The sequence below is a fragment of the Helianthus annuus genome, chromosome 4 (assembly GCF_002127325.2).
Source record: "Helianthus annuus cultivar XRQ/B chromosome 4, HanXRQr2.0-SUNRISE, whole genome shotgun sequence".
NCBI classification, from domain to species: domain Eukaryota; kingdom Viridiplantae; phylum Streptophyta; class Magnoliopsida; order Asterales; family Asteraceae; genus Helianthus; species Helianthus annuus.
This window is the reverse complement of record NC_035436.2, coordinates 63600009-63612984: the sequence shown is the minus strand read 5'-3', so window position 1 is coordinate 63612984 and position 12976 is coordinate 63600009.

Sequence of the window (12976 nt, the reverse complement as noted above, 5' to 3'; positions counted from 1 at the left end):
GAATTTGATGTTTATGTGGTGAAACCCACTTGTTCTAGTAGTATGTTGATGAATGATGATCTTGTAATGGTGTAATTTTGTTGAATGAAAGCATAATCACTAATGTATTGATAGCCAATCATGTTATAGGATGGATGAATCATGTGAAATTAGTTGAATGATTGAGTTTAGTGAAGTTTACTAGTAGGTTATGCATAAAACACATGTACATAGAGCTTAAAATGTTGTACGCGCGCCAAGTGTTTGATGAAATGACTAGGTAAAACTAGAAGGTGAAATTGTATGCAAGAATGTGGTAATTAGGTATAGAATGTAATAATGAGATATTTGATAGTTAACTAACGTGAGAAGTGCGTTTTAGATCATGTGATGTAAAATTATGAACTACTTATGTTAATGATGTTTGAAATCATACATGTGTGTGAATGTTTAAAGAAATCGGATAAGAAATGATAGATTAGCATGTTATAAGGTTGAATGATAAATTCCATATAAGGCTCGTGTGTTGAAAGGGTTGTGACGAATGATGAATAAACTAACTATCATAAGAATGATATATGATAGTTGATGCTTGGTAAGCGGCAAGGAAGCTTGGGAAAGAAGCGGGACAAACGGGACTTATGTGCACGGGAAGCTTACTTGGATGTGAGGTAAGAAAAGCTTACACCCCCTTTTCGTAGAATATCTATTCATTGTATAGATTAAGAACATGATAAGTTAATATATGAAGAATGATGTTTCGACAAGTTTTGATGCGGGTCGGAAGATGTGACCATGTTAAGAAACTAAGTTTGAGGGTTGAAAGGGGTAAAAAAGGGGTATTACGGTAATTTTAATTATGAGTTAACGAAGAAATAAGTTACAAGGAGGGAATAATGAATAATTACAACCCCATAAGGATGCAATGGTCTTGTAGACCAAATCGGTCAAATGGTGAAGATATCACAATTTGACGATATCGACTAATGGTTGTTTTGTTAAGTATTATGAACTCACAGGATAAATAGCGAAAGGATTTGCATTGCTATTTACTAGCAATTTCGTGGATAAAGCACTAAAACGGGTCATAGTTTTTACCCGGGTCAGGTATGTGTGATTAGAGTTATGGTTAAGTCGTAGGGTTGGTTAAAATGGATGGAAGTCCTTCGTTGCAAAGGACGTAACTAATGTTGACCAAAATGCCCTTGATGGGTATTTGGGCCAAACGACCTTAAAAGTTGTTAGAAACAAGCAAATTAATTAAGCGAATGCTTTGGACAAGTATGAAAACGAAAAATGTGATTTTGAGAGTCAAATGCTTAAAATGCACAAATACCCTTAACGGGTCAAAATATGCACAAGAACGAAAATGGGTTACTAAGATGCAAGAAACCCGTGATCTGAACCGTATATGATAGACAACGTTGATATTTTAAGGTTCATAAGAAATTGAGGTCAAATAAACAGGATATTTTGATAAATGCATGAACGGGTCAAAACTTTGTAAAAAAGGAAATAAGCCGAAAGCTTAAAAGTATAAAATTTTTTTAATCCGGATGTCGGATGTTAACTCCATGTGATGGGGGATTAAATTATGGTCATGTGGGAAGAAACGGGAGGTTAAACGGGTATACGGTTTGAAGGTTACGCAAGTTTTAGCGTTTTCGGACGACGAAACGGATCTGCAGCAAAATGGTGATTTTAGGGCCGTCGCCGACGCCCCGTGCATTCTCAGCTTTTGTCCGACGCCTTAATGCACTGTCTATGCAAAGTGACCCGACGCAGGGTATCGCACGGTCGTGCACATGGGCCACACGGTCGTGCGTTTCCGAGTAAATCAATGCACTGGCTTGTGCATTACCAGCACTCTCGACGTCGTAGGCACCGCACGGTCGTGCGGTTGGGACGCACGACCATGCGACAGCTGCAAACTCAACCGAAAGTGCAGAATTCATCTGAATCAGCCCCGTAATCTATAAGGGGTCCCAAAATGTATTCTAAACTCATTGTAGAGTGTTTACGAGATGTGATGGACGCTTAAAGGCTTTAAAATCTCAGTCTAAGCTCATGAAATTAATGCACGAGTATGATAAGTGTATATAAATGAGTTAAACAAGAATCGTAGGCATGTTTGAACGTATGTAAGTACTTGTACTTGTGAGTGAAGATATGCAAGTGTATAGTTATGATTGTTTTATGTATGCGTGTAAGTATGTAGTTATGTATGTAGGTAGGTATATGTGTAGGTAACTGTGTATGTATGTACGCCAATAGATATGTATGGACGTAAGCATTATCTAATTAAGTATGAAGGGCGTACACGTGTAGGTATAAACGTATTATATGTAAATGCAAGTATGTATGTATAAATGTATGCCAGTAGGTATGTATGTGTGCCCGTACGTTTTCAATATGATTGAGTATTGATGCTATTAACAGTGCACCTTGAGAATGAAGTGTAATGCAGGAACAATGTTGGAGTCTCACCAGAGAGTGGATACTCAGACGGGAATGCATAAATGCAAAGAAATAACGGAATGGGAATCAAAAGAGTATGAATCTTGTTACGTTCATAATGTGTACTAACGTTTTGAACTTATATGGTGAGTGTAGGTTGTACGAGTCACGGAGGATTACCGAGGAGTGGAGATCGAAGACCAAGTCACAAGATAGATTGTACGGGATCGATAGTGAATCTATCGTAGTAGACACAAGTTATGTTTTTATTTAGTAAACCAGTTGATTGATGATTTATGTGAAAAGTTATTCAAAAATGAAATTTCAAGTAAGTCAAGACAATTGTTATGAAAGAAATTTTATGGTATAAATTTCCGCTGCGACTTTTTGTCAAATATGTATTAGGGTCTCACAGACGCCTACATTTAACCTGCGTATTCTCGGTTGGGTAGAATACGTACCTCCGTCCTCGGACTGGGAAGGACGCCAATATATATAACTAGTCTAGTGGTTTACAACATGGGGTAGCCCCCACTGATTATGGTTTGGAAAACAAGGAAAGCTGATTAACATATAGTTGCAAACAAACTCATGGTTTTTGAAACTACTTTAAAAAGAACACCAACTGTGAACTCGCTCAACTTTGTTGTTGACTCTTTGTTACATGCCTTGCAGGCCTTTAGTTGCATATTTGTTGGAACTTGTTGTCTGGGAAGCTGGAGTGGTCATGGGTCAAGATACATGGAAACTCAACACAAGACTAATGGCTTTTACATGTGGTTTATAAACACTTAACGAATGAATTATGCTTCCGCTGTATATTTTGAATTATTTGTAACGTTGTAACACTTAATGTTAATATATCAAAGTTTTATTTAAATATAACTATGAGTTCAATGTGATTGGTGGCTTGGATCCTGGTACGTCACACGCCTAACAGGGTCATTCCCTAGGTGGTGTTTTGAGGGTGTGACACAATTGATCACAAAACCATAAACAAACGACATATTTCCTAGAAACCATTCACTTTAAAAACCCCAAAAATAATAGTTAAAAAAGCCACAGATGCAGAACCTCGATTCTTCTATATGGAGTATTGATCTGAATGAAGTTTCACTGAATGGATTCTTCTTTGAGTTGGGTATCTCTATAATCTTTTGCTGAATGAGATGGATAAATATTCAAGAAAAAGAGACTGATGACACAGATATGACATCATGTCACTTTGTTCTTGATGGATATATTGATGGCATGAAGGGATCAATACATTAGAGCAGGCGTTGGTCTTCAACATGTCATCAAACAAGTATATATCCACCCACCATAAAGGATGCCACAAAAAAATAAGCATCTTCTAAAGACGGGCGTTATGTAGGAAAATAAGGATCTACATAAGGTATTCAAAAACAGGTTCAAAACGCCAAAAGGTTAAAGTAGAAGAGGCTGATGACAGTGAAGATTTGGATGAGAAATTAGATTATAATTTTTATTTTATTTTTTTTTCATTTTCTATTGTTTGTTATCTAATTCTCTGTTGTTTATTATCTAATTCTCTACTAATTTAAAAAAATTGAGTATAAAACGCCAAAAACTACAAACACCAAAACGCGCCTGATAGTGTGAAAAACTGTGAGAACAAATGCTAGCAAAGCACGATGTTGCTATATAAAACGCCAAAAAACGCAAAGAAAGTATTACTGGAAAAATCAACACTAATTGACAGTAGAAAATTGAAAGAAACAGTAATTGCTAAAACAGTAAGATGAAGAGACGGTATCATTATTGCCAAACATTTATTTATATTAAAAGCCACTACATGGAAAATTGAAATTTATTTATCTTTGCAAAACGTCATAATTGCCTGTCACATTATAGGCCTGTATTCTACATGGCAAAACACTCGATATTATAAAATCAAGAAAATTACTGATGTTTTTTACATTAAAGGCCTGCATTCTGATCTAAAAAACAATAAAAACGCCAAAACAATACTTATAACCCAAAATATTTACTATGATCCTGATCTAAAAATAATAAAAACGCAGCGTATTTATTAAACGCCAAAAAATGGAAAGATGAAGTGACATGCATTTAAAAAAAGAAATATGAAAGGACAAAAAAGCTCTTCCGCCCTTCTCTAAGCGGCGTAACACGTGTTGGGCCAGGATGCGTTCTCACCGTTTTCTCACACTTTTAAGCGTTTTCTCCTGATCACGTTTCTATATATATATATATATATATATATATATATATGTATAGGGGGATGGATCATGAGAAAAGTAGTTTAAATGAGAAAACAAAAAAACTAACTAAAAAACCTAAAAAACATACCAATTTTTTTTCTTTTTAATTTTTTATAAAAAAATCGCAGGTTTTTATACATGGAAAAAAATTTCAAGAAAAAAAAAGGTTTTTGTTGTATTGCACAAGTGCACTATTACGGATATAGTCCACATGTGCAGTACACATATAATGCACATGTGCAGTACAACAATTTTTTTTTGAAAATTTTTTTATATATAAAAACTCGCGATTTTTTTATAAAAAATTGTAAAAAAAAATTTGGTATGTTTTTTAGTTTTTTTAGTTAGTTTTCTAGTTTTCTCATTTATATGTAGTTTTCTCATGATACTCTCCCTATATATATATATATATATAGGGGACCGCTAGAATGAGAACCACCACGAGTTGTAAGAACCACGAGAACCGCGACCCGCGGGTGGCCGTTGACCACGAAATTTTTTTTACACCTAGATCCGTATATTTTAAGACCGGGTGTAAATTTTGGGTTCAAACGGCGCACCCGAGGGGGTAGTTTTTTACGCCCAAAGTTTGGTTAAAAAAAAAAAGAAAAATTAAAAAAATTAAAAAAACCCAAACTTTGGGCGTAAAAAACTACCCTCTCGGGCGCGCCGTTTGAACCCAAAATTTACACCCGGTCTTAAAATATACGGATCTAGGTGTAAAAAAAATTTCGTGGTCAACGGCCACCCGCGGGTCGCGGTTCTTGTGGTTCTTACAACTCGGGGTGGTTCTCATTCTAGCGGTCCCCTATATATATATACATACATATATATATATATATATAGTGTGAGGTTCATTGGGGAACACTTAAAAAGTGGGGAACAACGGGGAACCGACTCAAACGAACTTTGATTGGACTCATTCAAGCGGCGTTGGAACCGGCTCGTCGAATCCTAACTAGGATCTTTTAACCCTGAACCCTAAATCATAACCCTAAATCATAACCCCTAAACCCTAAATATATTAGGGTTTGACTTTTAGGGTTTTTCTTTAGGCTTTAGCTTTAGGGTTTAACTTTAGGGTTTAGATTTAGGGTTTAGGGTTTCGCTTTAGGGTTTAGGTTTTAGCTTTAGGGTTTAGCTTTAGGGTTTAACTTTTAGAGTTTATAGTTTAGATTGTACGATTTAGCTAAGGTTTTAGCCTTATTTTTTAGCTTTAGGGTTTAGAGTTTAGGAGTTAGGATTTAGGGTTTAGGGTTAAGAGATCTTAGTTAGGGTTCGACGAGCCGGTTCCAATGCCGCTGGAATGAGTCCAATCGGAGTTCGTTTGAGTCGGTTCCCCGCTGTTCCCCACCTTTTTAGTGTTCCCCAATGAACCTTCCCCTATATATATATATAGAGTAAGGTTAACATACAAAAAGCCTTATCATACATCACGTAGGAGACAATGGTAACCGTTGGATCAGGGGTATAATCACGCATGGGACCACATAATCACGCATGGGACCGCATAATCACGCATGGGACTATAATCACGCACGTTCTATGATAATAACGCACGTTATATTTTTTGTCATGTATGTTAATGTAGGTTAAGCCTTGAAGTACATTATACTTTCCCTATATATATATATATATATATATATATATATATATATATATATATATATAGGGTAAGGTTCATACGAGAACCACCTTTATTGCGAGAACCAATGTGAACACAACCAAAAATAGCTAAAAAAACCTAACCCCCACCCCCCTCCCAAAAAAAAAACCTACCCCCCCCAAGCTAAATGCTAAAAACTAAAACCCCCAAAAAACCTAACCCCCACCCACCCCACCCCCCCCCCCCAAAAAAAAAAAAAACCTAAACCCCCCTCCCCCACCCACCAAAAACCTAAACCCCCCCCCCCCCAAGCTAAAATGCTAAAAACTAAAACCTAAAAAAATAAAAAAAAATCTAAAAAAAATCTAAAATGTTTTTTTTAATATTTTTTATGTTAAAATCGCTACTTTTAGTAGCTAAAATTTTTTTTGGTTTTAAAAAAATATTTTAAATTTTTTTTTTGCTACTAAAAGTAGCGATTTTCTTATAAAAAATATTAATTTTTTTTTTTGTGTTTTTTAGCTATTTTTAGCGATTTTTAGTTGTGTTCACATTGGTTAGGAACCACATTTGATTGCGAGAACCAATGTGAACACAACTAAAAATGCCTAAAAATAGCTAAAAAACACAAAAAAAAAATTTTAATATTTTTTATAAGAAAATCGCTACTTTTAGTAGTAAAAAAAAAATTTAAATTTTTTTTTGCTACTAAAAGTAGCGATTTTAACGTAAAAAATATTAAAAAAAAATTTTAGATTTTTTTTTAATTTTTTTAGATTTTTTTGGTGGTTTAGTTTTTAGCATTTTAGATTGGGGGGAGGGGGGTTAGGTTTTTGGGGGGGGGGGGGGTGGCGGAGGGGGTTTAGGTTTTTTTTTGGGAAGGGGGGGTGGGGGTTAGGTTTTTGTAGGTTTTTTTAGCTATTTTAAGTTGTTTTCACATTGTTTCTCGCGGTTCTCGCAATAAAGGTGGTTCTCGCATGAACCTCACCCTATATATATATATATATATAACTAAAATCATTTTATTCCCCATCTCTCACTATCCTCTCCCCCTCCCCCACTCTCTCTTCAATTTGATCACATGTGAAACACCATGAACAAACATGACCAACCCTCAACTTCCTCTCTCTATAAAATGATACTAAACATGTTGCATTAACACCACATACAACATGATTCAACCTCTATTACCATTCAAAACCAACATGGCTGAAAAAAAGATGCACTAAAAGAAACAATTCAAAACCCCCCAATCTGATCGAAACCACAAAGGATCTAAAATTTTAAAAACCCTACAACACCCTCTTCAAAACCCCCCATTCTGATGGACCAGTTGTTGATTTTTTGAAAAGTGAAAACTCTAGGTGTGATTGTTCATGTTTATTTGAAAAGAGGTTTAAAGGGATAATATGAGTTAAGTGTTGGTGTAGGTTTCAACATTGAGGTTCGTCGGGGAGAGGGTTTGTGTTGGTTTCAGGTGGTTGTCGGTAGGTTTATCGATGATAGTAGTGGCATGGTGGTTGTCGTTGGGCGGTTGTTTTGTAGTGGTGGCGTGGCGGTTTGTGCAGCGGCAGTTTGGTGGTGATGTTGGTGACAGTGTTGGAGGTTGGTGGTTGTTGGTGGCAGTTTGATGGTGATGTTGAGAGTGGTGGTTGTTGGTGGTGGTGGAGGTTTGGTGGTGAGGTTGAGGGTGGTGGCGGTGGAGGTTTGGAGGTGATGTTGAAGTCGTGGTTGTTGGTGATGGCGGTGGCGGTGGAGGTTGAGAGTGATGGTTGTTGGTGGTGAAGAAAGGTGGAGAGAGAGGGGGCCAGAGGGGTAGAGAGAGAACGGGGAAAATTTAGTTTTTGTTTTTTTTTCCTATATAGAGAATATACATATGTTATATAAATAAATATATATTTCTATATTATATTAGATTTTTTAAATTTATTTTTGTTTTATTGTTAATATACTTTTAATAAACGGGTAAAAAGACTAAAATACCCTTATGTGATCTGACTTAACCAAAAAATTAACTGAGTCAGCGTTAAAGGACATAACGTGCACCATTTTGAAACATTAAGTACAAAAATCATCAATTTTAAACACAAAGCACATCGCTTGAAACGAGTATAAAAATAAAGGACAAAACCTGCAATTCACTCATATATATATATTGAAAGAAAAAAACTATATTATTTTATTGGTATCGGTTTCGATACATTGACACCATTAGCGATGTCGATGATGTTGTTCGGTCAGCATCGGTTACGTTATTCACAACACATGTACGGTTCCGGCACATCATATAAAAAATACTCAATTTCAAACACAAATCCGTTTTCAACAAAACTTTTATGAGGATGTCTCGAAAAAAATTAAACACAACTACGTATTTAGTTTTTTTTTTAAGCTAGCAAACACAAGTTGTTAGAGAAACCAAATTAGTAGAAAATTAAACCGCTTAAAAACGTATAAAACCCACCACCCGTGTTATGATATTATTGGTTTGTTTTGTGGATCCACTTTACTTTCTATAGATTTTTGTATTGGCTAAAATTTAGTTGGTTTAGATGGCTCCGCTTATATTGCCTTCTTTGATCGACTCTTTTTGAATTTGACTAGCTTTGTAAGTGCGAAACGACCACATTTCTTATAATAAAAACTTAGGTCCAGTTATTTTGGTGATTACCCCATCCAAAATCTCCATCCCGAATCATGCTCCTGCAACCATTCCGTTTACTCTTATATAAAGCAGCGTATCTGTGTTTCTCATGTGTTGTCCATGACATAAAGAGAGGAAATAAAAAAAAGAAGAGAGAATCTTTAGGCTTGTATAATTAATTAAACACCTATGATATCTTAGGAATCACTTGGGACGAGGTTAAAGAAGCCTTCTTTTGTCTTCAAGAATGCTTTTTACTGATGTTTATAAATTTGTTTAATTTGTTACTAGGACTATCATCAAAGCGGACGTTAAGAATACAAAAAATCCTTGTATATTCTTCCTATTAATATTGTAGACCGTTGAGCTTCTATATGATATTAACCTTATATGTTTAAATGTTCAGTTATATTCTATTTTCCTGTAGCAAACTGTGATGTCCTGCTATATATGTGATAGTTCTATTTTCTTGTATCAAACGGTGACGTCCTAGTGATATATTTTAAGTATTCTTTCTACTAAATTTGTTGTGATCTTTATTCTGATTGTGTCAAAGATTGATAATTGTTAATACGGATAATGACATTAATAGCAACATATTTTTCACAAGATTTTCGTTTCATGACACATACTTCCTAATTTTTTTTATATAACATAAGGTACTAAAGCATCACAGTTGTATCAATTTATGTGAAGCACTTTAATTTGTAAATATGTTCCATCCTAGTAATTTAGCCAAGTAACCTCCTCAATAGCAAAACTAAGGTAGGTTTGAGGAGGATAGATGTAGACAACTTTACCTCTACCCCGTAGGAATAGAGAGACTGCTTCCAGTGAGACCCCCGACTCGATTGTAGTTTTGTATCAATCCTTAGACCTAAGACATAACACTCAAACAATCGGGACAAAGACGGATTGGTGCATGTACCCCCGTGTCTTTCAGCTATTAACGTCACCACATGATTCATGATTAACCATCCGCCGCTTTTAACGTTATTTTCACGAAATTAGTAAAATAACGTTAAAGTTAGTACCATTTCACTTTTGCCACCGAGCGCCGACACATATATACATTATATGTGCACACCGGAAGCCGTTTGAATTTTCAAAACACATTTATTTTCTTTGGGATTTGACCTATGTGTTCTTGATCCGTCTCAAATCACCGAGCTATCAAGTACACATATTATAGTTTATATTTTGTATTATTTTTGTTTGAACTATCTGTCAGGGTTCTTACTTAGTGTGTACGGGGCACTAGCGGGGAGGGGGATCGGTGACCCCATTCCTCGATCGGGAACACCGCCGCCATCACCGTGGGGACCCAAATCGAGGAGGGGAATCGGGGGGGGAGATACCGCATATGAAAGCACAAGGATCACTGAGGAGAGACGTTGGGCAACGGTCATTTTAAAAAAAAAATCAATTTTAACAACATAAATAACCAATTTAATCTAATTTTTTACCACACCCATTCTCAAACTCACTCTAAAAATCTATCAAATACAACACAAAATGGATTCCAAGTTCCCGTTTTTTCTCCCCTACCCGACTTTCCCGACGATGAAGATTCATCGTCAAGCGATGGTAGCTTAATTTTCTTCCAAAATCTCATCCAACAAGCGGAGCTACTAGATACGACATCGTCTAGTAAAAAAAAATTGTCCGTCGAGATCGTGTGGGAGGCCATGAGACACTCTGGCCGATTATTTTGTCGAAGATCCAAAATTTAATGCCGATATTTTTCGTCAGAGGTTTCGTATGTCCAAGTCTTTGTTCCTAAAAATTGTTAGTGACGTGGAAGAGAATAACGAGTGGTTTTCAAGAGGGCTTGAACGGGAGAATGAAGAAAAGTTTCACGCCGTTGCAAAAGGTTACTTCTGCGATTAAACAACTTGCAACCGGTAACCCACCAGACGAAAACGACGAGTATTTAAATATGGCTGAAAGGACCTCTCGTGAGTGCCTTGAATATTTCTGCTAGACGGTCTGTACAATGTATGTCGGTGAATTCTTACGTAGACCAACGAGCCACGACGTTGCGCTATTGTATCAGGCTCATGAGGAGAGACATCACCTACCTGGTATGTTGGGTAGTCTGGATTGTACACATTTCGTCTGGAGAATGTGCCCCACAGAATTGCGTGGACAATATATGAGAGACGATCATCAATACCCGACGGTTATGTTAGAAGCGGTGGTGTCTCAAGATTTGTGGATTTGTCATGTTTTTTGTGGCCCGGCGGGTTCACAAAACGACATCAACGCGCTGCAACAATCTCCATTATTTCTTACTCAACGAAACGGAACGACGCCAAATTCTCCATTTCAGGTGAACGACCACTTATACAAACGCGAGTATTATCTTACTGATGGGATCTACCCTAGCTGGTCCGTGTATGTGAAGTCTTTTCCATATCCTCACATCCCGAATGAAAAAAAGTTCAAGAGCCAACACGAGGCCGCAAGAAAAGATGTGGAACGGGCATTTGGTGTGTTAAAGGCGAAGTGGGGAATACTAAATCGTCCAATGCGTTCCAAAACGGTGAAAAAGATAAGGTCCATCGTGTATACGTGCCTTATTTTACATAACATGATTATAAAAGACGACGGAAGGGCGATAGCACCGGTACACATTCAAGATCCTCCAGTCGAACCCGTCTTCGATAATACAGTTTACAGCGAGCTCATTGACGAAGAAACGCATTGGAGACTAAAACACGATCTTGTTGAGCATCTCGAACGTTTAGATCTACCTCACCTTGAAGTGAGTTCCGACGACGAGTAGTTTGTTTTTATATTTTTCTAGTTTGAATGTAATTTTTATTTTTCTAGTTTGAATGTAATTTTTATTTTTAATTTAATGAAATGTCTTTTATTAATATTTATTTAATTTTTATTAATATTTTTTTAATTTATAAACATGCATAATTACAACAAATAAAAAAACAAAAAAAAATAAAAAAACAAGTCCCCTAAGAGAGGAGTGCCGCCATCAAATTGGGGTGTGAGGGGAGTTTAAGAGGGGAGTTAACGTGGCATAACCTTATTAGGTGTGCGTAAGAGAGGGGACTCCCCTAAGAGGGGAGTGTCCCTCTCACCCTTACTATAACTTTTAGGGCAAATCACCAAAATAGCTAGACATGTTGACCTATTGTTTTTCCAAATTAGACATTGGCTTTAACCGGTTAAAAATAAATAAATAAATAAATAAATAAATAAATAAATAAATGTACTGAAATTTACAAACCCCGAACCCGTCCACTTTTTAAAAGTTATACGTAAAATATATCCAAAAGCAAGCAATATCTAAACTAGACACTGATTTCTAGGTTTTTTTTTTTTTTTTTTTTTTTTTTTTGAATAGCAACCAGAACTATATAACCCCTTAAAATATCCAGACTCCCGGCAAGCCACTGGAAAGTCATATTATAGCAACTATCTAGCTTCTTACCTAGTTACCTGGCTAAATTGTAGCCTTCTTAGCCATTGTTAGCCTATTATTTCTAGCATTTTTCTTTGATTGCTTGCTTTTTAATTTGCAGTGGACTAAAAATGAATATCCATTTTGTCAAAAAAAACCAAGTAGGTCACAATGTCTATTATTGTGATTTTGGCCTATAAAAGCGACTCAGTTTTCTACCGTACCTGTATATATATAAGCGTATCGCTTGTGAGAGCAACACACTTGTGAACGTCTATAGTTATTACATGCAGGGGCAGACCTAGGTAGAGGGCTGAGTGGGTGGGTGCACCTCTTTAACAAAAATTTTGTGCATTTTATAGGGCAAAATCTCGATCTCACCCCTTGAAGATTTGGTTAAACCCCTCGTACGCACCCACAAAAATTATTCCCGAGTCCGCCACTGATTACCTGTCATTATTTCTTTTTAAATAGACACTTTACTTGTTCAAAAACAGAAGGTAAGCAAACTATGGCTACGATTGGGATTGTACCAAAAGTATTCAAAGAAGAAAACTATGAGTTTTGGAAGACATGTTTGAAAAGTTATCTAGTTGGTCAAGGCTTATGGGATGTGATCTCTA